The 24083-nt window shown below is 44.5% G+C and overlaps 1 protein-coding gene across 7 annotated transcripts in view; it reads left to right on the top strand.

Annotated features, from left to right (window-relative positions):
• Positions 1-24083, top strand: part of PHACTR1 (phosphatase and actin regulator 1) — a 565894-nt gene that overhangs the window by 192718 nt on the left and 349093 nt on the right. The window lies entirely within an intron of this gene.

The raw sequence follows: 24083 nt of genomic DNA, 5'->3' as shown, positions 1-24083 counted from the left end.
TCTCTCTCCCCCGTTACCTGCTTGACTCAGCTCAGGACTCTCGCCGGCTGCCACGTGTCTGTTTACTTGTCCACAGTCTGCGGCCCCAGGAGAGTGTGAGCTCCATGCAGCAGGCTCAGTCCCGTCCCCACTGCATCCAGGGCCTAGAGAGGAGTCTGGGAGGCAATGAGACTCAGGATTCTTAGTAAATAGTATTCAGTTCAGTTCAGTCCTTCAGTCGTGTCCGACTCTTTGTGACCCCATGGACTGCAGCACACCAGGCCTCCCTGTCCATCACCAAATGCCAGAGCTTGCTCAAACTCATGTCCATTGAGTTGGTGATGCCATCCAACCATCTCATCCTCTGTCGCCCCCTTCTCCTCCCAACTTCAATCTTTCCCAGAATCAGGGTCTTTTCATATGAGTCAGTTCTTCGCATCAGGTGGCCACAGTATTGGAATTTCAGCTTCAGTATCAGTTCTTCCAATGAATATTCAGGACTGATTTCCTTTAGAATGGACTGGATGGATCTCCTTGAAGTCCAGGGGACTTTCAAGAGTCTTCTCCAATACCACAGTTCAAAAGCATCAATTCTTCGGCGCTCAGCTTTCTTTATAGTCCAACTCTCACATCCATACATGACTACTGGAAAAACCATAGCTTTGACTGGACAGACTTTTGTTGGCAAAGTAATGTCTCTGCTTTTTAATATGCTGTCTAGGTTGGTCATAGCTTTTCTTCTAAGGAGCAAGTGTCTTTTAATTTCATGGCTGCAATCACCATCTGCAGTGATTTTGGAGCCCAAAAAAATAAAGTCTGGCACTGTTTCCACTGTCTCCCCATCTATTTGCCATGAAGTGATGGGACCAGATGCCACGATCTTCGTTTTCTGAATGTTGAGCTTTAAGCCAACTTTTTCACTCTCCTCTTTCACTTTCATCAAGAGGCTTTTGAGTTCCTCTTCACTTTCTGCCATAAGGGTGGTGTCATCTGCATATCTAAGGTTATTGATATTTCTCCCGGCAATCTTGATTCCAGCCTGTGCCTCATCCAGTCCAGCATTTCTCATTCTCTGCGTGTAAGTTAAATAAGCAGGGAGACGATATACAGCCTCGATGTACTCCTTTCTTGATTTGGAACCAGTCTGTTGTTCCATGTCCAGCTCTAACTGTTGCTTCTTGACCTGCATACAGATTTCTCAGGAGACAGGTCAAGTGGTCTGGTACTCCCAACTCTTGAAGAATTTTCCATAGTTTATGGTGATCCACACAGTCAAAGGCTTGGCATAGTCAATAAAACAGAAGTAGATGTTTTTCTGGAACTCTTTTGCTTTTTCGATGATCCAATGAATGTTGGCAATTTGATCTCTGGTTTCTCTGCCTTTTCTAAATCCAGCTTGAACATCTGGAAATTCATGGTTCACATACTATTGAAGTCTGGCTTGGAGAATTTTGAGCATTTCTTTGCTAGCATGTGAGATGAGTGCAATTGTGTAATTGTGAGTGTAAACAATATTAAACACTGTTAAACCTAGACAGAATATTAAAAAGGAGAGACTTCACTTGGCTAACAAAGTCCATATAGTCAAAGCTCTGGTTTTTCCAATAGTCATGAATGGATATGACAGCTGGACCATAAAGAAGACTGAGTACTGAAGAATTGATGCTTTTGAACTGTGATGTTGGAGAAGACTCTTGAGAGTCCCTTGGACAGCAAGGAGATCAAACCAGTCAATCCTAAAGGAAATCAATCCTGAGTATTCATTGGAAGGACAGATGCTGAAGCTGAAGCTCCGATATTTTGGCCACTTGATGTGAAGAACCGACTCATTGGAAAAGACCCTGATGCTGGGAAAGATTGAAAGCAGGAGGAGAAGGGGATGACAGAGAATGAAATGGTTGAATGGCATCACCAACTCAATGGACATGAGTTTAAACAAGCTCCGGCAGTTGGTGATGGACAGGGAGGCCTGGTGTGCTGCAGTCCATGGGGTCACAAAAACTTGAACACAACTGAGTGACTGAACAACAACAACAAACATGTGAGTAAATGAGTACGTGTAACTACAGTGTTGGGTGTAGGCAGAGGGGGAAGAGAGGGAATAGCAGACGGTTACAATCCAATCCCTTGGAAATATCCATGATGCGATGCGGGAGGCAGGGATGACGTCAGAACAGAGTCGAACATCAGAGAGAGAGGAAAAGAAGCAAGATACAGAAGTGTCCTGCAGACCCAGGACCCAGTATGTTCCCCCTCTCCACCAAAGAGATACAAAATTCAACATGGTCAAATGCTGCAGAGGTGTCACAGAAAATGAATTGTAAGAACGAGGCATTTCCTGGGGGCTGGGGCTCCACTGACTGGTGCACACACACCTGAGTCGGGGGGAGACAAGTGTGATGAAGGGAGGCAGGTCCTGCTACCTGCCAATCCCTGGGAATCCTTGAATGGGAAACAGGGTTGAAAAGATAGATAGTAGCTTTGTGGGAGAAAACTGTAAGAGAAAACAGAAGTACCTAGACAGGAGAGAATTGGGCATGAAAAGGGACAGACTGAAGATGCTTAAGAGAAAGGGACAGCGACAAGAAGAGGATGTCTCCCCACAGACTGAAGATGCTTGAGAGAAAGGGACAGCAATAAGAAGAGGATGTCTCCCCACGGGGGAGGCAGACAGACTGAGCGGGTCCATGAAACTGACTACCAAAACCCACGTCGTGACCTGTTTATGACTTGTGGAGACTGGTCCCGTTACCATAGAGTCAGACCTCTGAAAAGAAATATGAAGATACATAAAAGCAAATGCTAACCACAGCCTTTGCTGTATGAAAAGCAACATTTTCATCTGCTTAAAATTAGGGGACAAAATCAGGCCTCAGGAGCAGAGTGAGAAAACAATTCAAGAAAAAAGAAAATAGTCAAAATAAAGAAAGGAAAAAGAAATACCAGGACTCTTGCCAGCATTTCCTGGTGGATGCAAGCTCCTCAGGCTCCCGGAGCTGTGGCCATCCATTCTGGAAAACAGGATGGTTTCCGGTCTCTTACCTTCCTTGAAAGGTTTTTACATAGGTTCAGTGGAAAAATAATATGCCGTAAGGCACTGTCAGGCCCTTAGCGTTATGTTCTAAGTGGATGTGAGCTGGTGCAGAAAAGCCTAGAAGCAATTTCTTATCCCAGAAGGACCAGGACAGCTTTGTAAACGCCCTCTGAGAGGTGATTGATGGCTCCCCAGCAGCCTCCTGCAAAGAACTCTGAAAGCACCTGCTTGGAGAGGCGCTGGACCAGCGGGAGCATTAATGACTCTTGCGGGAGGCTGCTGCCCCGGGGGCAGGGATCCAGCTCGGGTCCTCCCAGTTACCCAGATCAGTTACGGAGATGGAGCCTGACCGAGGACACCCACTCCAGCCCCTGCCTGAGGGAGAACCAGCTCAGGAGCCTGCATTCTCAGATAAACCAAAACAAGAATGTCAGGCTTTTTTTTTTAGTACAGAATCTTTAAAAAAAAAAAAAAAATGCACAACAGAGAAAAAATATGCCCCAAACTCCAGACCCCCAGGGATTTGAGTTCTCAGAGTTGCTTGCTCTCAAAGGTGGTCCATTTCCTGCTGCCCCTCCCTGCCTACAAGGACAGCCCTGGCTCAGGTTGATGAAGCTGGGGCGTTAGGCCTGGTGGATTATGGCATCTTGATGGCGAGCCCGTCCCACTCTTTCTCTCTGCTTCCCTATCTTCTCCTCCTCCCTTCGCTTTTCCCCTAAATCTCATCTTTATCTCTTCATCTGTACCCGCCCTTTGGCCCCATCATGGCCTGTCTTGTAAGGTCAGTGTCTCTGTTTTCAGCTGCACGCATTCTCTTGGCTGATCGTGAGCATTTCCAGGCAGGGACCTATGCCAGACATCTTTACCTTCCGGGGCCTGGCACAGTGCTATGCCCAGACAGATAGAAATCACTATGGATCTTATTTTCATTTCCATTTCCTTTTATACATTTGTGAATTAGCACAACATTCATTAAAGGGATCATATGCACACAGAGATGAGCCTCATGACTCATTCCAGAAAGTTACAGAATTAGATTGTTGAATTCTTGGAAATTCATATACCTCAAAATGGCACCAATGTATCATTCATTCATTCAACGTCACTGAGGACCTCTTATCTCTCAGCACTATGCACATTACACATTACACTGCACATTACACGAGTACAGACAGACACACACCCACCAACACACACACACACACACCCCAACACACACACACACACCACACACACACACACACAAATCCCTGTTCTCTAGTAACTTGGTTTCATTTTTTTAAAAGAGACTCTGCTGTGCTGTGCTTAGTCACTTCAGTCATGTCCGACTCTCAGCGACCCCATGGACTGTAGCCCACCATGCTCCTCTGTCCATGGGATTCTCCCCAAGAATACTGGAGTGGGTTGCCATGCCCTCCTCTGGGGGATCTTCCTGACCCAGGGATCGAACCCAGGTCTCCCGCATTGTAGGTGGATTCTTTCCCAGCTGACCTAGCAGGGAAGCCCAAGAAAAGACTAATCATACATAATTAATTACAGGATGATTTGACATATTATAACAAAAGTGGTGGATAAAGGAGCCACTGGGTTTCCCTTGGTAACTAAGCATTGGTCCTGAGGGATGAATAGGAGCATCCTTCAACTCACCTGGGGACAGTGCAAATCTGCGGTGACCGCTAGTGTCACAGACGGCACGAGAGAACCACACGTCCCTGTGGAGTGCAGGGAGGTTCCTTGGAATTTCCTCGAGTCAGGACCACATAGCCCTGTGCTAAAGAAATGCTTTCATCCTGCTCTCAAGCAGCCTATTTCATCTGGTGCTGTTTGGGGGAGTATTTTGGGGACGATTGCCTTCAAGCTGCCCAAATCCCTCCCTGACTCTCAGAATGCTGAAGAATTATGAATCTGGGTGTTTCATGTAAGCAGTTTGACCCATTTGATGGGAAATGCCTGTTTGCCTTTGATCACAGGATTCCTATTATCTGGGAAATTGGTTTCCTAGGAAGCTGGGATGGGAGTGTTTGGGGCTTTGCCTTTTTGTTTCACTTGAAGGCTTAAAATTGTAGTCTGGCTTTATAAATGGCCAGGATGCATTTTCCTTGTCTCTTTGCCTCTCTTCCTATGGGGTTTGTTTCGTAAATCATTTCCCCAGGGTTTTCCTGTGGTTTAATCATTCCTCCCTTCCAAGTTTGGGAAATCAAGCCATCTCCTGGGCTCCCCAAGCTCATGTCCACCTGTTCCTCTCCTCTTGGACTTCTGGGCTCTTTGACCATGCACCAACAGGAAGAAGAAAGAGACTTCCATGCCAGAACGCCCACTGCCTGCAGACAGTGAAGCCGCTGAGTCCTCAGAACTGTGCACTGCAGTTACATGCTGTGTTCTTCCTTGCCCCAAGTCTTTCTGTTAATCCAAAACCCACCAGCAAAGCTCAGCACCCCCGCCCTCTCTCCTCCACTACATCACCGACTCTCATCGTCCTGTACTGCTAGTTGAAAGGACTCTCACCGTCCTTTCTAGTTGAAAGGGAAGCAATTCTCCAGCACTGAAAGCGTGATATTAGCTCTTTATTATTATTCTTTCATCCGTTTGCTTGTGCTTTTAACTAACAGGTATGGGGTCCAGTATGTGCCAGGCATTAAATTAGATGCCAGAGAGACAGAGATGGTCTTACCCTACTCCTAATCTCAAGAAATCTCTCATTTAATAGAAAGTTTTGAACAGAAATCAAAAATTTAATCAACTATATCTAGGTTAGCACATTATAATTAATCATAAGTTAGTTTAAAAACCCAAAGCTTTCACAAAAGGAGTTTTCTTTAACTCAGCCCTTTGACACCTTTTGAAGGCTGTGAATAAAACGTGTGTTTTTAATTAGGTTTTCACTCTAAGAAATAAACCCTTTAGCTATCTAGAAAATGAACTTCTCCAGAATGACTTTGTATTAGTCAGTTGGGCTGCAGTAACAAGTAATGCCAAGATCTCAGTGGCTTGAAACAGTTATTTCTCACTCATTCTACATGTGGGCTCTCTTATAAGCTGTAGCTCTGTTCCCCGTGTCTTCTGATTGCAGAACCCATGGTGAAGGTGTCTGGGCTTTGCTGATCTTTTGAGAGAGAGAAAGAGGACTAGTAGAAACATGCAGCGCCTCTTGAAGTGCCTCCACGAGGTGCGTGCCATAGCCACATTTCATTGTCCAAGGCAGGTTGCAACATCAAGGTTAAAATCCGTGGGGTGGGAATGTCCTCTTCCCACCGGTAAGGGGACAAGGAGGAGGAAAGGAAGGTTTTCTGAACTCCCAGGCCATCAGTAAGCCTATTTTGCTAGATGGATGAGGCTACACCTGTATTTCTATCTATGTCTATCTCAGGGATATACAGTGACTTTGCTGTTATTTTTCAACAAACTTGGATTTGTCAGCTGTAGAAAACGGCTGTTTTTAGGTTCTCCTGTTCTCCCTACCTTTCCAGATTCTCCATAGGAATGGCTACCAGGATGATATGAACAACAGAATGGCTCCAAAGTTAAGAGATATGTAAGATGTATAAGTAGAGAGATATGTCATAAACTGGTCTGCTGATCCCTGGACAGGTTGTAGTTATGTCAAGATGGCCCTTGGAACCCTTCATCGTTATGTACATAATTTTTAACTGTTTTTGGGTCTCCCTCATCCCTCCTGCTTGTGACCTGCTGTGCCCAGGGCTTCTGCAGCCTGTGTGATGAGAACACCAGTAGCTTTCAACCCAGGGTCAGCCTCTTTTTTCCAGCCTCAGGCTGATTAGAGAAATCTTTCCATCTTCTCCAGGCTTGGGGACAAAATAGCTGAGGTCCTCTCTACACAGGCAGCTCACTCGAGGCTAAAACCCCTTTCCAAATCAGGTCACAAGACCCTCCAGATTCCTCAAAGCAACCCCCTTGCTCCAGGCAGAGAAGATTCAAGAACCCACCTTCCTAGTTACTTGAGGCCAGCTGTGCCCTCTGCCCAGCTTGGAGCAAGGGAGGGAAGACCCCAGACAGAAAGGTAGTACATGGGACAGTTAGCTCATGTTGATGGCAATTTGCCTGGGAACACATCTCCCACTCCTGACTTGCAGAATTTCCACTGAAAAACCCTTTAGTTTTTACTTTTTAAATGTTATCGCCATCTCGTGGCTCCTTTTATTTTTATTTTTTTTAATTTTTTTTTTTTTATTCTTCCAATTTTATTTTATTTTTAAACTTTACATAATTGTATTAGTTTTGCCAAATATCAAAATGAATCCGCCACAGGTATACATGTGTTCTCCATCCCGAACCCTCCTCCCTCCTCCCTCCCCATACCATCCCTCTGGGCCGTCCCAGTGCACCAGCCCCAAGCATCCAGCATCATGCATCGAACCTGGACTGGCAACTCGTTTCCTACATGATATTTTACATGTTTCATTGCCATTCTCCCAAATCTTCCCACCCTCTCCCTCTCCCACAGAGTCCATAAGACTGTTCTATACATCAGTGTCTCTTTTGCTGTCTCGTACACCGGGTTATTGTTACCATCTTTCTAAATTCCATATATGTGCGTTAGTATACTGTATTTATGTTTTTCCTTCTTGCTTACTTCACTCTGTATAATAGGCTCCAGTTTCATCCACCTCATTAGAACTGATTCAAATGTATTCTTTTTAATGGCTGAGTAATACTCCATTGTGTATATGTACCACAGCTTTCTTATCCATTCATCTGCTGATGGACATCTAGGTTGCTTCCATGTCTTGGCTATTATAAACAGTGCTGCGATGAACATTGGGGTACACGTGTCTCTTTCCCTTCTGGTTTCCTCAGTGTGTATGCCCAGCAGTGGGGTTGCTGGATCATAAGGCAGTTCTATTTCCAGTTTTTTAAGGAATCTCCACACTGTTCTCCATAGTGGCTGTACTAGTTTGCATTCCCACCAACAGTGTAAGAGAATTCCCTTTTCTCCACACCCTCTCCAGCATTTATTATTTGTAGACTTTTGGATCGCAGCCATTCTGACTGGTGTGAAATGGTACCTCATAGTGGTTTTGATTTGCATTTCTCTGATAATGAGTGATGTTGAGCATCTTTTCATGTGTTTGTTAGCCATCTGTATGTCTTTTTTGGAGAAATGTCTATTTAGTTCTTTGGCCCATTTTTTGATTGGGTCGTTTATTTTTCTGGAGTTGAGCTGTAGGAGTTGCTTGTATATTTTTGAGATTAGTTGTTTGTCGGTTGCTTCATTTGCTATTATTTTCTCCCATTCTGAAGGCTGTCTTTTCACCTTGCTAATAGTTTCCTTTGATGTGCAGAAGCTTTTAAGGTTAATTAGGTCCCATTTGTTTATTTTTGCTTTTATTTCCAATATTCTGGGAGGTGGGTCATAGAGGATCCTGCTGTGATGTATGTCGGAGAGTGTTTTGCCTATGTTCTCCTCTAGGAGTTTTATAGTTTCTGGTCTTACGTTTAGATCTTTAATCCATTTTGAGTTTATTTTTGTGTATGGTGTTAGAAAGTGGTCCAGTTTCATTCTTTTACAAGTGGTTGACCAGATTTCCCAGCACCACTTGTTAAAGAGATTGTCTTTAATCCATTGTATATTCGTGGCTCCTTTTAATATTGCAGATTACAGGTATTTTAAGCCTCTAGTATCTCAGACATTTGCACAGAAAAGCAAGCTGATAAAGGTAAAGAGTCAGAAAGCCTATGATTATTATTGAAGTTATTGTTTAATATGCTTTAAACCTCAGCAGTTAGGTTTGCATGATCAGGTTTAAAGAGATATCAAAATTCCATAAACTCTAGCTGACCTCAGCCCAGCCTCGTTGTCGACTTTACAGAACGAGTCTTGCTGTGTGACAAGTCATTAACGTGCTCCCATTAGATTCGTGGGCTGAGAAACAGAATGGAATATACCTGATATACATGAATTACATAAGAGATAAATCCCCAACATAGAAAAAATCCAAAACCTGAAAGAAAATCAAATCTTTAATCCCATCACATGGAGATAGCTATCTCAATTAGCATTTTAATGTAGATCTCCTGTATTTTTATGCATATATGCCACAATAGAATCATAACATGAATGCTGTTTTTATACTCCTTTTTAAAAATTATTAATGCCTCTTTCTTGCTCGCTACAATAGCTAGAGTCTAGAACAATATTTAACACAAAATAGGGTCTCAAAAGTAGTTGTTAAATAAGTGAAAGTGAATAAGCAATTTGTATAATTACTTTTAATACCTATATAATCTTCCACTTTGGGGCTGCTGCTAAGTTGCTTCAGTCGTGTCCGACTCTGTGCGACCCCATAGACGGCAGCCCACCAGGCTCCCCCGTCCCTGGGATTCTCCAGGCAAGAACACTGGAGTGGGTTGGCATTTCCTTCTCCAATGCATGAAAGTGAAAAGTGAAAGTGAAGTCGCTCAGTCGTGTCCAACTCTTCGCGACCCCATGGACTGCAGCCTACCAGGCTCCTCCGTCCATGGGATTTTCTAGGCAAGAGTACTGGAGTGGGGTGCCATCGCCTTCTCCCTACTTTGGGGGCAACCCTCTATTTATTTACTCTCATCTAATAATGTTTATTTTTATTATGAGCACAACCATAATAAGCAAGAGCAGTGCAGTTTTGAGTTTTACTCGTTGGTGATAAGAGTCCTTCAGCCAACCAGCCTCCATCAAATTCAGGAGAGTCTGTGTTCATGCAGCTCTCCCCATCAACATGAGAGCATCTTTTTCACAACTTTAGTCCTTGATTTTCAAGTCTCAGAATGCCCGGCCCCCAGTCCCTGGAGATGGTGATTTAATTGGTCTCAGGTGGATCTTATTCGTATATGTTCCAAAACTCCAAGGTAATTCTAATGTGCAGCCAGGGTGGAGAAAAACTCTACTTTAAATGGAGTTACCCGCAGAGTTCATGTCAGGGAGACATCGTGAGAGGGGAGACGGCCTAATAAAAGGAAGCCCAGCCCTCGGTAAGTGTGTGTCTGAAGATGAGCCCAGACCACCTGGCGTGACGTTTTCATTCCTCAGAGACAAGGCAGCAAGTTCTACATCCTCATGTTAATTGGAGCCGTTCAGAGGTATTTAAGAGAATTAACAGAATATTAATGATGCAAGATGAGTAAATATGTCTTAGATAACCTCCAGTACCACAGTGATTTCATGTGCCGCAGTCATGGCCCTTTGTGGGTAAAGATGTAGACTGCATCTCTCCACTGTGACATAGTAAACCCATCCGCAGACATCATCCATGTAACTCACATGAGTATTCACGCAGGCTGCAGTCTCAAGGCAGAGGAAATTGCCCTGAAACTGCACGCGGCACAAAGGTTGTAATTGGTTTAGAACCGTTTGGTAGATTTATGAGGAAATTTCTCCTCTCTGATTCCTTAGAAATAGGGACCACATATTCCTTGCACAATTCTCTTGGCCTTATTACTATTTGTTTTTATTTTACATGTACCAGACTTCTGAGCATCTCTTTCTGAACTGAGCAGGCTCAGGTCACCTACCCCACCCCCAGCTCCACCCAAGGTCCAATGCACACTTTACCCGGCAACAAAATGCCAGAGAGTCCCCTGGGGTCGTCTGTACTCCCTGGGAGACTGTAGTTAAAAATAAAAGCAAACAGTGGCGAAACATTCTTCAGTGCTGAAAACAGCTCTAACCATATTTCTTTAGGGAATAAAAGTCTCGATTTTTAAAACTCCAGCAAACCGACAGCTCCGTATATGTTTTTGTGCCTACACAGTTGGCTTTGATCTCTGCAGTTCTTGTCTTTTAAGTACCACTCTTGTGTTTTGGGGGAGTGATGGGAAGATCACTCTAGAGAATTGGAAGGTCAGTTTTGAGCCTGTCTGGAGGCTACGGGTAGAATTCAAAGGGAAGTAGCGGAAAGTTCTATTGATGCCTTCTTGACGTTGAACTGTAAGGCCCCACCATGCCTTCCTGAGCAGTGGGCTGTCATGGTGAATTTCACCTAAATCCAGTCACTTGGATGAGCAGCAGATGTGGAAAAGCTGGATTCAGATACAAGTCCTCAAATCAAGATGATCACGTGTATTCTTCTTAAAGGAGCCATTTCTGAGAACAGCCTCTAACTGAACTGAATGATAAATGAAAGTCATGCCAGCCATGGTTTCTGTGTCCCTTTGCTACACAGTGGACTCGGAAAATATTTCACAACCTCTCCTTTGACTCCTTTCTTCTAGAAGATTTGCATTAAACTTGCCCGGTCCCTCCTATGCTAAATATAAAGCCCCCTTCAATCCCCCACCCTCTTATTACTAATGCCATGGGCTATCAGCCTAACTACCCCTACCCAAGACAGACAGACAGACACACACACGCACACTTCACCTAATTTTTTGTGCCTACCTCCCCCTCTTACATCCTTCATCACTTACACCCTTCATCAGCTACACCCTCAATCTGGCTTCGGGCTTTATCATCCCTCTAAGTCCTCTCCACCCAAACCACCCCTTCTGTCCTTGTTCCACAATGGAGCAGGCACTGTGGGGTCTTTACTACTCGACTTTCCAGTGCATCGAGCGCTGTGGACCGCTCTCCCCTTGAAACAGCACTTTCCTGAACTTCAGGACCTTCTCTGAGGACCTGCCTTCCCACTTTCCTCTGTTGCCCCCCTGTGCCTCCTTATGCCCCCTGCCTTGTGTGGTTCCTCACGGCCTGGCCCTCCACGCTTCTCTCTTCTCTCTGCAGGGTCTCTGCCTGGAGGCTCCATTCCCCCCCACACACCTCCAAATACCAGCTGGGAGCTGATGTCTCTCAGACTCTCCTTCAGCCCTCATCATCTTCCTGTGCCCCATAGCCATGTATCCGTTGGACCCCATGATCTCAGCAGGTCCCAAACTCGACTTGCCCGCTCACTTCCACATCCCCTGTCTCTGTGAGTGGATGACCCCAAGAGCCCACTTGCCACACTAGAAACCTGGCAATCATTCTCGAGGACAAAACCACCCTTCCTGTCAAGCCTACTTCCTAAGTGTCTCAGACACAACTCTTCTCTTCATTTTAGCTCCTATCTTAGTCCATTCATCCCTCTATAACAGAATACCAAGGTTGGATGGCTTATAAGACAACAGAAATTTATTTCTCACAGCTTTGGAGGGTGGGAAGTTCAAGATCAAGTCTGATGGCAGATTCCATATCTAGTGGAAGCCTGCTCCCAGGTCTCAGCATGGCCATCTTTTCAGAACAGCTTCACATGATGGAAGGGATGAGGGAGCTCTCTGGGGTCTCCTGTGTGTGCACGGGCTAAGTCGCGTCAGTCATGTGTGACTGTAACCCCGTCAGTCATGTGTGACTGTAACCCCGTGGACTGTAGCCCGCCAGGGTCCGGTGTCCATGGGATTCTCCAGCAAGGACACTGGAGTGGGTTGCTGTTTCCTCCTCCAGGGGATCTTCCCGACCCAGGGATCGCACCTGCGTCTCTTCTGCCCCCTGCTGGGGACCCAGGCGCTTGCCTGCTGTGTTTCGTCTCAAGCCCTTTGCATTTGCTATTCCTGGGCCTGAAACACCTCCTCCAGCAGAGCTCCCCGTCCATCCCGGGCTTTGCCTACTTGCAGGCTACATATCCTCACCTGTGGCCTCCCCAGTGAAGCCTCCCCTCCTCCCCAAGGCTGTGCTCTTCACCTGCTGTGTTCACCCCGCGCGCGCATGCGCCATTCTGCCACATCATCTATTACACTGAGCTGAAATGGGCTCTTTTTCGGCGTCTTCTTACTTCAACAAGACTGTAAATTCCATAGAGTCTTTTTTAAAATTTCCTTCACTTGACTTTTGAGTATTTATTGTTATTTATTTATTTCTTTGGCTGTGCTGGGTCTTAGTTACAGCCTGTGGGATCTAGTTCCCTGACCAGGGATCAAACCCGGCCCCCCCACCTCCTGCGTTGGGAGTGCGGAGTCTTAACCACTGGACTGCCAGGGAAGTCCCAAGGTAGAGTCTTAATCTCATTCACCGCACAAAGTCTGTCCTCTGACTGATGTACAGTAAGTGCTGGAGAAATATCATACGAATAAATGCAGCATTATTTTACTTTCCTAGTGCTGGGATAGTGTGAGGAATCCTGATGGAAAGGATCATTTTAAAGATAAAAATGAAAGTACCCCAGAAGAAAGACGACAAATCAATCCTTCTCCTGTTACCCTAATGTAATTTTTCATCTTGTCTGTATGCCATTAACTGCTAAAATAGCCAAACGAGTATGTTTCATTTAATTTGCCCGAGTGGGCGAGATTGTAATTAAAGATGTTTCTCTATGTAGATACTTGCAACTCATCATAAAATTCTGACACTACAGTTATTAAACAACCAAGTGGGGAAGGAGGCGGGCTAGTGTTTCTTAGGGATAAACGCGTGTACGACTGCGCCCTCTTCTGGATGTACTGAGAATAGCTTACGAGTGGAAAAGACTCCAAAAGGAATGATTGATTGGTGGCTTCCCTGGGGCTTCCCAGGTGGCTCCGTGGTAAAGAATCCGCCTGCAAAGCAGGAGACCCGTGTTTACTCCCTGGGTCAGGAAGATCCCCTGAAGAAGGAAATAGCAACCCACTCCAGTATTCTTGCCTGGAAAATCGCATGGACAGAGGAACCTGGAGGGCTACAATCCATGGAGTCACAAGAGTCAGACATGACTGAGCGACTGAAAACAACAAAGAAATGGCTAGGACCCACCGAAAAGCATGGTTCTAGGTTCACATCAACTCTGGCTTTCTAGATGAGAATGAGTGGCTGAAAACCGGGGGAGCAAAGTGTGCAATGTCACCTTAGTCAGGAGACCTTGCTGCCCTGTGGCATCCAGCGAGCTCTTTGTGCAGGAAGCCCCCTCCCTGGTCTGCACCCCAGAACTCACCTTCTGTCCCTCCAGCTGAGAGGTGTGGGCTCCCAGGGGGCCCTACACAGCCCTTGTCCCTGGGCACACAGTCCTCACCCTCTCATCACAGTGGCCTCTGCCTTGGTAGCTGAAAAATCAAGTCAGGGGCCTCTCCTTGGCTGGCCCTCTTAGAGGACTGGTTGCCCGATCTAGCAGCTCTCTGGGAAATATTTGATCTGGCCGCCGCATCTCTGACAGACTCAGCGGGACCACCTTCTGGTCACCTGGTGCTGCCTGGCTTCAAGTTTCAACCCACTTGATTTTTTTTCTCTTAAAGTTCACTGCTAGTCTCTTAAATTGCTTGGACCTTTGAAAATGTGTTGTCTTAATCCCTCCCCCTTTCTCTGCTCTTAGTTCATTTTTTTACTTTCTTTTTTGAAATATTTATTTATTCGGCTGTGCCAGGTCTTGGTTGTCATGTGAAGTCTGAGTTGAGGCAGGTGGCATCTAGTTCCCTGACCGGGAATTGAACCCAGGCCCCTGCACTGGGAGTGCAGCCTTAGCCACTGGACCAAGGAAGTCCCCGTTCTACTTTCTATTAATTCTTTTGGGGCACTCCTTTCCCTTCATTATTTATTTCTTCCGTTTTGTTTGTTTGTTTCTGATCACTTTATCTAGTGACTTATCATTTTAACCTTATTTTGACTTCTCATCTTTTCACCTACAAGGCTTTCATCCTTTAGATTTCCTGGTTACTCACATTATTGGCCCTTTTATACAATCTTTTCTTATTTTACTATTTTATCAATTTTTTTCAGTTGAAGGCCAGTTTTTCATGTTTGACTCCAAAAATAGACTCTTCTTCACCTTGTTCTTACTTTATCTACTTCTCGTTAATCATTCCTAACTCTTGTCTGTGTTTTTCATTGTAATTCAACATTTTACCTGCCAACTTGACCTGTAAGTCTGCTTTACTGTGTTTTTCTTATACTGTTCAGACAAACATTATCTTCTATTTTTATTTACTTATATATTCATATCTTTCTGTTGTTGTTTTGGCCACACCACGGGGCATGCAGGGTCTTAGTTCCCTGAGCAGGGGTCAACCCTGCACTTCCCACAGTGAAAGCACGGAGTCTTAACCACTAGACTGCCAAGGAAGCCCCTGCTTTTATTTTTAAACTGTTATTTTTTTTCCTCTTATTTTACAAAGAGCAATACAAGAGACGTGCTAATTAAGGCGGCCATCGGAAGGCTGCCCTGCGCTTAGAAGCAGAGTAAGCGCAGTGCTCGCCCTCTCCCAGGCAGAGGGAAGGGCAGCAGGAGCCCAGGCCAGTGTCTCCCCTTCACTTCATTTTTCGCATGAATAAAGACAGAAAGGATGTTGAGTCAGGAGTGAGGCAAAGAAGGGGCTCTCGGAGACCCCGACACTCCGAGCTGGGAAGCTAACTGATGGAAGTTCTGTTTTCTGTTTATAAGAGAAGTTTTGGGCTTCCCTTGTGGCTCAACTGGTTAAGAATCCGCCTGCACTGAGGGAGACCTGGGTTCAATCCCTGGGTCAGGAAGATCCCCTGGAGAAGGGAAAGGCTACCCACTCCAGTGTTCTGGCCTGGAGAATTCCATGGACCGTATAGTCCATGGGGTCGTAAAGATTCAGACACGACTGAGCAACTTTCACTTTCACTTTGCAATAATATCTACACATCAGGACCAAGAACATGATTATAGGTAATTTCGGTTTAGAGCCCTGCACCTTGTCTTCACAGGAAGTGAAGAAAGTCGAGGAGACCTAAGGGCAAGTATGCTCAGTCGCTCAGTCATGTCTGACTCTTTGTGCCTCGTGGACGGTAGCCCGCAGGGCTGTTTGTGGGGTTTTTCAGGCAAGAGTCCTGGGGTGGGTTGCCCTTTCCCTCTCCAGGGCTAAGGACAAGACTCTTACAGTCTTTCCCCAGAGATGATAATATGTTAAATGAGAGGCGGGAGGTGAGCCAATGCAAAGGAAGGAAGAATGAAGGATTGAAGGGAGGGGAAAAAATAAAGAGGAAGTTTCAAGAATTTTTATATCAAGCTTCTTATTGCGCAGCCTAAGAGAGAAAAAAGACTGTCAGGACCTCAGATGGACCTAGTCCCCGGAAACTACACTCCAGTGTCTAGGCTGGAAGGAAGTGGTTTTCAGCAAGTGGGGAGGGGGACATGAATGGAACTCCCCCCAGGGGACATTTGGCAATATCCAGGGACATTTTTGGTGGTGGGAGAAGCCCGGGATGCTGTTAAATCCCCTGCACTTCACAGGACATTCCCCACACACAGAGAAAATCACCCCACCCCAAATGCCAGTAGATCCGAGGCTGGGAAACCTCACACAAAAGCCAGTTTAACTAACGATCTTCTTCCCATCTTGCAGGACTTTCCTCACTCCCATTTGACGGCTTCCCACCGCCCCCACCCCTCTAAGTCCCCTCTAGAAAACACAGTGTCAGCTCCATCACCCAGCCATGTCTCGAATGTCCCAGGGCCCTCTTATTTCTCTACAGATTATTTCTCCACGTGCCTGCCCAGGCCAAGGAGCTTAGACCCCAACCTTCTCTGCCCAGCATCAGCTTCTTCCTCTCAAGACATACATAGTCCAATCAACCTATTCTCACTGAGAAGGCATATCTGGCCTGGGGAACACAGAGTCTTCTCACCACACAGAATGGACCCTCTGTGCTTGGACGAGAGCCCAATAAACCCACTGCCCATCCCAGTGGGTCTCTCCCCAGCAGCCCAGCCCTGGAGAACCCTGAGCTTCCTAAGGACCACAGCTCTGTTTTTCCAGACCGAGTAGGTCTTCTGTGACTACTTTCTTCCACCAGCTCTGAAGAGCCCCAGCTTCTATGCACTCAGTTCACAGGTTTGAGGCAAAGTTGGCTAAGGGATCATGCACGAGAGGAAGCAGAGATCCTAGTGGGAAGAGGTGGAGGCTGGAGTGAAGTATGTGGGCTCTGAAGCTAGAACACCTGCCATCCACTCCCAGCTCTTGGGCACATTCCTTTGCCCATCTGTGCCTCGGGGTCCTTGTATGTAAAGTGGAGACTTCTTGCCTGGTCGCCGTGAGGCTCCAGTGAGTCAGGACCAGGCGGAGCTTAGAACAGGGCAGTCACCACCACTGCCTGGAGAGCTGAGTCAAGGGGGAGGCTGTGCCATGAGCCAGTAGCCAAGAAGTGAGCGTTCTTGTTGCCAGTACCTCCCTTGGGCAGCATCATTACAAACGGCTCAGCACGATGAAAGGTTACCCCTCTCCAAGGTCAAGTGCAAAGCTGAGAGTTTCACTTGCTCACAAGGGTAATGGGACTGGACTCTTCCCTACTTCCCTCGATCCTGCTTCCTCTTTGCTATTTAAGGACAAGGACACTGTGTACGCTAAGCTGCCCAATGCCTTTCTCTAAAGCACCGGCTCCCTAGGCCCCAGGGGAGCACGTGGCTTCCCCCTTCTAACTCAGCACATCTGTTTTTCTGAACCACAAATGAAGATTCTAATTATTTTATGAATGGAAAGAAATTCGGCTATCCCCAAAGTTCATATAAAACAAAAGAGTTTTAAAATCTTTGGCCACTGTGATATTTTTTCCCCAGCTGTGTTTTAGAATGCGTGAAAAGCCTGGAGTGAATGAAGAGAGATTTCAGCCTGTTAGCATTCCTAAACAGTTCTAAATAGGTCAAGAATTCAGTTGTCATATCTATGGATTTTTGTTTTCTTCTCATTTCCTGATGATACCACATGTTTTCATAATTTAACATCTTTTGAAGGAGGTAACTGCCTTCAGACTTTTAAGAATAAAATCTTGCTTTCAACCTTCAGATAGGTATTTTTAAAAAAGAAAAGTTTGTTGATTAATAGAATACCTACATTTATTTTAAGACTGAGGAGATAATCAAGCTATTCTTTTTTTATATTCTCAGCATGTAATACGGCATCTGCAACAAAGAAGACATTTCATTTATGTTTGTTGAATGAATAAAACATACACAGGAATTAGCAAGTCAAGAAGAAAAGCCATAGCTTGGGTTTTATTTTGCTGGTGCTGTACTTTTTCAGCTAGCTTCTTTTAAAGAACCTGCCCATCAGTGTAGTTTTGCTGGCATGAGAATCACATTGAACATCAAACTTTCTATCTTCATTTTTCTGACACCTCTTTGACCCAGGGAAGAATAAATAGCTCATTACCTATAGGGTGAACCAATTATATACCTGAGGTCAGCGACCAGTTCTCTGTTGAGCATAATCAGAATACCATCCAAGCTGCATGATGTACTATTATATAAAGGACATAGTCTGGCTTTTGAGAAAAGGGTATCCCAATTCAGGCTGTGTTCCTCCGTAACCCCCTGAGCCTCATTTACTTAATATAAATGGAAGCAGTTGGGATTTGGTGAAGATAATGTATGAAAAGTGCCTGGCACATGGTGAGCCCTCAGTCCATGCCCTTTGTTAGGCCCTGATCCCAGTAACCTCCAGAGAAACAGCAGGAATGTCACAGGAAAGCAGATTGTATAGTAGGGAGCCTTCCCACCTAATAGCTAATTCAGCGTGTCTCAACCCTTGGCTAAAGGTTAACATCACTTAGCCACCTGTTGAAAAATTCTGATGCCTGGTATTCACCCCCAGGGAGCCTGGTGTAAATGAGTACAATGGATCTATACGTTTCTAAAGTTTCCCCAGGGGATTCTAATGACCATTCAGGGCTAATAACTACAGAACTAACAGGTGATCAAGACTTAATGTCCTCACACTCTGGTAAGTCAGAGGTTTGGTGGTAAACAACCATTTAAGCACAGTTTGATGGTGAGATCCATTTGCACATAGTGTGTTGAATATCTTTTAAGTAAGATCTTCAGTGATGATTTTAGAGCCAGAGTCAGCGTTCATGTGTTCATTCAAACACATAATTCATTGAACGTATGTGCCAGGAACTGTGCTGTTCTTCTGGGATCCAGAACTCAGTCTAACACAATCTTTGGCTCACGTGGCTTCCAGTCTAGCAGAGAAAGCCAAGGACAGTGAGAGTTGTGTGTGATGTGTCTCCACATCAGAGAGCGCTGGGGAAGGACCACCGACCCAGAATTAGGGAAGGGGAAGCTCTGAGAGCATATCCAGAGGTGACGATAGGGATGAACAGAAGTCATCTGAACGGGGAAGAGAGGTCCAAAGACAGGATGTTGGTGGCACAGGTGGGAAGGAGAGTTGGTTGTTTTCACATCACAACCACAGATTAATATTGCTTTGTTTTAAAGTTTTTCATGTAATTCTGTGGACACCTGTTATACGTTTGGGATAGCAGTAGAAAAATAAGGATTTAGAAAGTCCCTACCCAACAACATCCCATTAACTCAATTTCCTAGGGAATATGTGTGACAATATCCTGACATAGTTTTTAAAAGTTGAACAAATGATTCCTAATATTGTCTCTGGGGCTTCCCGGGTGGCTCAGATGGTAAAGAATCTGCCTGCAATGCAGGAGACCCAGGTTCAATCTGTTGGCTGGGAAGATCCCCTGGAGAAGGGAATGGCAACCCACTCCAGTATTCTTGCCTGAGAGATCCCATGGACAGAGGAACCTGGCAGGTTACAGTCCATGGGGTCGTAAGGAGTCGGACATGACTGAGTGACTAACACTCTTATGCACTCTTATTATACTCTATTGTTTCTAACTTTCAAAGTCCTAGAACACAGGTAGAGTGACTTTGCAAACTGTTTTTTGTTCTTACTCTATTCCCATACTTCTGTTTATCTGATAGACAAATGAAGACAGCGTTTATGTGCCAAGAATTCATTGATTGTATATGACATGGAAGAGGGGAAAGGTCAGTTGTGTCCTGAGTATAAAATCAATTCCCAGATACTTGGCCTATTGACAGCTCTGATTTTAACCATTTAGTCAGAATGATTTAAAAAATAAATATTACTTCCCGTGCTCAGTGGTGTTTGACCATAAATTATTGAACTTAGGAATTGGGAAGGACATCAAAGCATTGCAGAATTGGTAATCAACTTAAAATCCACGTAAATTCTGTTTCCACATTCTCTTTTCCTTTTATCATATTGTTAGGTTACTCAGGGGTCCTTTTTACTCCCTCACATGTTTGACGATGCTTTCAGATCTATAAATTAGAAGTGCTATTGGTAATAAACTAAGGCCTTTCCTTCCCTCAGATAATCTGTATGTTATAGCTTTGACAGCTGAAAAACACAATTCAGTGCAGGGTACGTAAGTATCCAGTATGCTTTGCTTTGAAATTCAAACTAAACTGTAAAAAATGGGAGAATTTGTTGGCTCAGGAAACAGTAATAGTTCACGCAAAGATGAATGCAGGCCCTCAATTGATATCATTAAGACTGTCTGGGTCACTTCATCTCTCAGTTTCTTTTATTCCCTAGCAATGTATGTCTACACAGAGGGAGAATTGTTGGTGTGCTAGTCACTCAGTCGTGTCTGACTCTTTGCAACCCCATGGACTGTAGACCTCCAGGCTCCTCTGTCCATGGGATTTCCCAGGCAAGAATACCAGAATGAGTTGTCATTTCCTTCTCCAGGGGATCTGCCAGACCCTGGGATTGAACCTGGGTCTCCCACATTGCAGGTGGATTCTTCACTGCCTGAGCCACCAGGGAAGCCTGGTCCAAAGCCCTTAGATAAATACAGTTCATGGTCTCTGAAAGAGAAACTCTCTCCAGAAACTTCCAAGTCCCCAAAAGAACCCTGATTGGCCCTGGTTAGGTCATGTGCCTACTCTGAACCAATCACAGTGTCTAGGGAAATTAGGTTTTCAGACTTATCCTTGGCTCCACCACTGTGGTGAAATAGGACCCTTGATGGACCCACCCACCAGAACCAGAATGAAGGGGTAAGGGTAATTCCCTTGAGAAATGACCTGGGGAAAGACAAGTTGACAGATGACCATTACTGGTGACCACGGTATTAGAGTGTTTCTCTTGTTCTGCCTCCAAAATGTTAGTATTTCCACTAAGTAAAAAACAAAGATCCAATAAAAAGTTTCCTGCACTTAGTGGGGCTTCTTCCCTTTTGAAAATCCTTCCAGCTATTGACACGTTTCCTACACTTAGTGGGGCTTCTTCCCTTTTGAAAATCCTTCCAGCTATTGACATGTTTCCTACACTTAGTGGGGCTTCTTCCCTTTTGAAAATCCTTCCAGCTATTGACACGTTTCCTACACTTAGTGGGACTTCTTCCCTTTTGAAAATCCTTCCAGCTATTGACACGTTTCCTGCACTTAGTGGGGCTTCTTCCCTTTTGAAAATCCTTCCAGCTACTGACACATTTGTTTTCAGTGAACAATAGGCTTTTTCTATAACATGACAAACTCTTTGGTTATTTATTTAATGAGAACATTCTTAGTAGTTCATAGAACTAATATATCAGAAAAAAAGAAGTATGGTTTTATAAATTAAAAATAAATAAACCAAACCTAATTACCTGTGGGAAGGAAAGAGATAAAGTTGAAACTTATACACAGTTTTATTTTTGTGCTCTTCATTATATAAAACTTCTATGAAAGGTTGTTAATATATTTGTATTTCTGTATTCCCTGGTGGCTCAGAAAGTAAAGAATCTGCCTGCAATACACGAGACCCAGGTTCAATCCCTGGGTCAGGAAATCCCCTGGAGTAGGAAATGGCAACCCACTCCAGTATTCTTCCCTGGAGAATTCCACGGACAGGGGCCTTGTAGGCTACAGTTCGAGGGGTCGAAAAGAGATGGACACGACTGAGCAGCTAACACATAATTATTGCAGTTTAAAAATCATTCATGTCTAACATGATAGAACTACCTTGGGAAAGTCAAATTTGGTCCAAGTATAGTCTTCAGCTTTGAGGATCCACAAATTTTGTTTTCCCGCAATACATTCGAGCATTATCAGTATCTCCAAATCTGGGTAATACCAAACTCACAGAAGAAACCTGAGAGTCTTCTTGAAACCCTGATTCATGTATATATCCATGCTGATCAAGTCCTCCTAATTCTGTCTTAATACCTGCCCCCACCCTTCTCCCCCGACCCTGCAGTTTCATCCTCTCTTTTTTGCCTCTACTGTATACAGACTCTCATAATCTCTAATCCAGACCATGGTTCTACTTTTCTGATATCCTAATTCAGCCTTTCCTCCTTATTAAACCCGTTTTTCATACTGAAGTAGATAAGTCAATATCCACATTCAACATGTCAATCTAAAATGAACTTCTAGCCTGGGAAACTGGTACAGAGTTAAGTGAGTCCTCAATTAATATTTGAAACAGTACTGCTGTTTGCAGTGGTCCTTCAAAGAGAAAGGATAGTCAGTGATTTCTCTCGGAGGAAATTTCTAGGAGAAGCCGAATTTTAATTTCAGTGTCACTCGGAGGGCATGAAACATTAGCAAGACCTACTCCCAGGATAATCTTGATGGTTAGTAGTGTCAGTCTAGACCAGTTTGATACTTCTCTATCCTCTTTGTGGATCGATTGGATCATTAAGCCATCTGGTTAGGGAACCTTCTTTAACTCTCAATTTCTCCTTTTCTTAATTCTTTTTTTTTTTTTTTTAAGGTTCATGTCTACTATATCCCTTCTGCTGGTGTATTCTTCTTTAGAAATGGTAATGGGACCAGTTGGACACTATTTTTCCAATTTAAGCCTTAAAAGATCATTTTTAAGGAGATTAGACTATAGATAGGTGATAGATGCTAGACAGATAGAGAGTAACCTTTAAAATATATGTGGTGGTGGTGGTTTAGTCACTAAGTCATGTCCGACTCTTGTGATCTCATGGACTGTAGCCTACCAGACTCCTCCGTCCGTGGGATTCTCCAGGCAAGAATACTGGAGCAGGTTGCCATTTCCTTCTCCAGGGGATCTTTCTAACCAAGGAATCAAACCCAGGTCTCCTGCATTGCAAGCAGATTCTTTACCGACTGAGCTACATGTATAAAATATACATTTGATTCCATTCTTCATGTATGGATTTCACCTAGTTAACTAGTTGACCCAGTGAAACCTTTCTGTTATACAACTTAAAATAGTGTCTGGACTTTGTTGCATAAATATTTTTAATGGTGGTATGATGGAGAAGCAAGTACAAAGAACTGCAAATCACTACATGAGAAAACAGATTTATGAGTGACACATAGAACCTTAGAAACAGGTGAAAAGGACTTAACACTCCACATACCTATCAAAATCACAAGCTATCCTAATACATCTTCATAGTACCTTTTCCTAAGATAAGCCTCGCTGTGCTTAGTCGCTCAGGCGCACCACACTCCTTGGTCCATGGAATTCTCCAGGCAAGAATACTGGAGTGGGTTGCCATGCCCTCCTCCAGGGAATCTTCCCAACCCAGGGATCAAACCCAGGTCCCCTGCATTGCAGGCAGATTCTTTACCATGTGAGCCACCGGGGAAGCCCAAGAATACTGGAATGGATAGCCTATCCCTTCTCCATGGGATCTTCCTGACCCAGGAATCAAACAGGAGTCTTCTGATTGCAGGTGGATTCTTTACCAGCTGAGCTACCAGGGAAGCCCTAAAATAAGCCTTAGCATCCTGTCACTTTCATACATTTCTGTTGAGTGCTTGCCCTGAACTTGAGATGGACATCTCTCTTGCTGGTTGGACTGTGGTCAGACTCATCGGTGGTGGCACAAAGGAGTCATGTATTCCTAGAGGTCAATAGGTCTGAAGTAAACATCAAATGCCACCATCTGGCTGGTGCCCGCTTGGCGATCTGGCAGATTCAGATTCTTGAGAGATGTTTCTCCAGTATGGTGGTGTATTACTATATTGACTAGAGAACGGGAAGACGCAATTAGTGTTCTGTTCAGTAATGCAAGAAACTTCATTCAGAAAGCCAGTTTCTTTGTCCTGAGCTTAATTTGAAGGACTTTGCCTAATTTTCAGGCAAAATGAATTTTCAGGCACATGAGGTTTCAAGCAGCCATAGGCATCTTTAAAAGGATACTTTCCAGCTAGTGTGAGTCAAATTTCCTCTGGGGCTTTATTTAGGTAATAGAAATTTGTTCTTATGTGGTTGTAATAATATAAAGAAGCTTAATTTGGGACTGGATAAGGTTTGGCTGCTGCAATAAAACTGGAGTTTATAAGAAGAGGAAAAATGATCAATTAGCTTCGTACTACCATTATGATCCAGCATCTCAAATTCACCATAATGATTTTATCCGTTATACTGCTGCAGAAAAAAATAAAAG

The sequence above is a fragment of the Bos grunniens genome, chromosome 23 (assembly GCF_055505025.1).
Source record: "Bos grunniens cultivar Pamir isolate PY7600 chromosome 23, Bosgru_T2T1.0, whole genome shotgun sequence".
Lineage (NCBI taxonomy): Eukaryota > Metazoa > Chordata > Mammalia > Artiodactyla > Bovidae > Bos > Bos grunniens.
The sequence above is the reverse complement of the archived record's forward strand: the minus strand, read 5'-3'. Positions and strand labels throughout refer to the sequence as shown.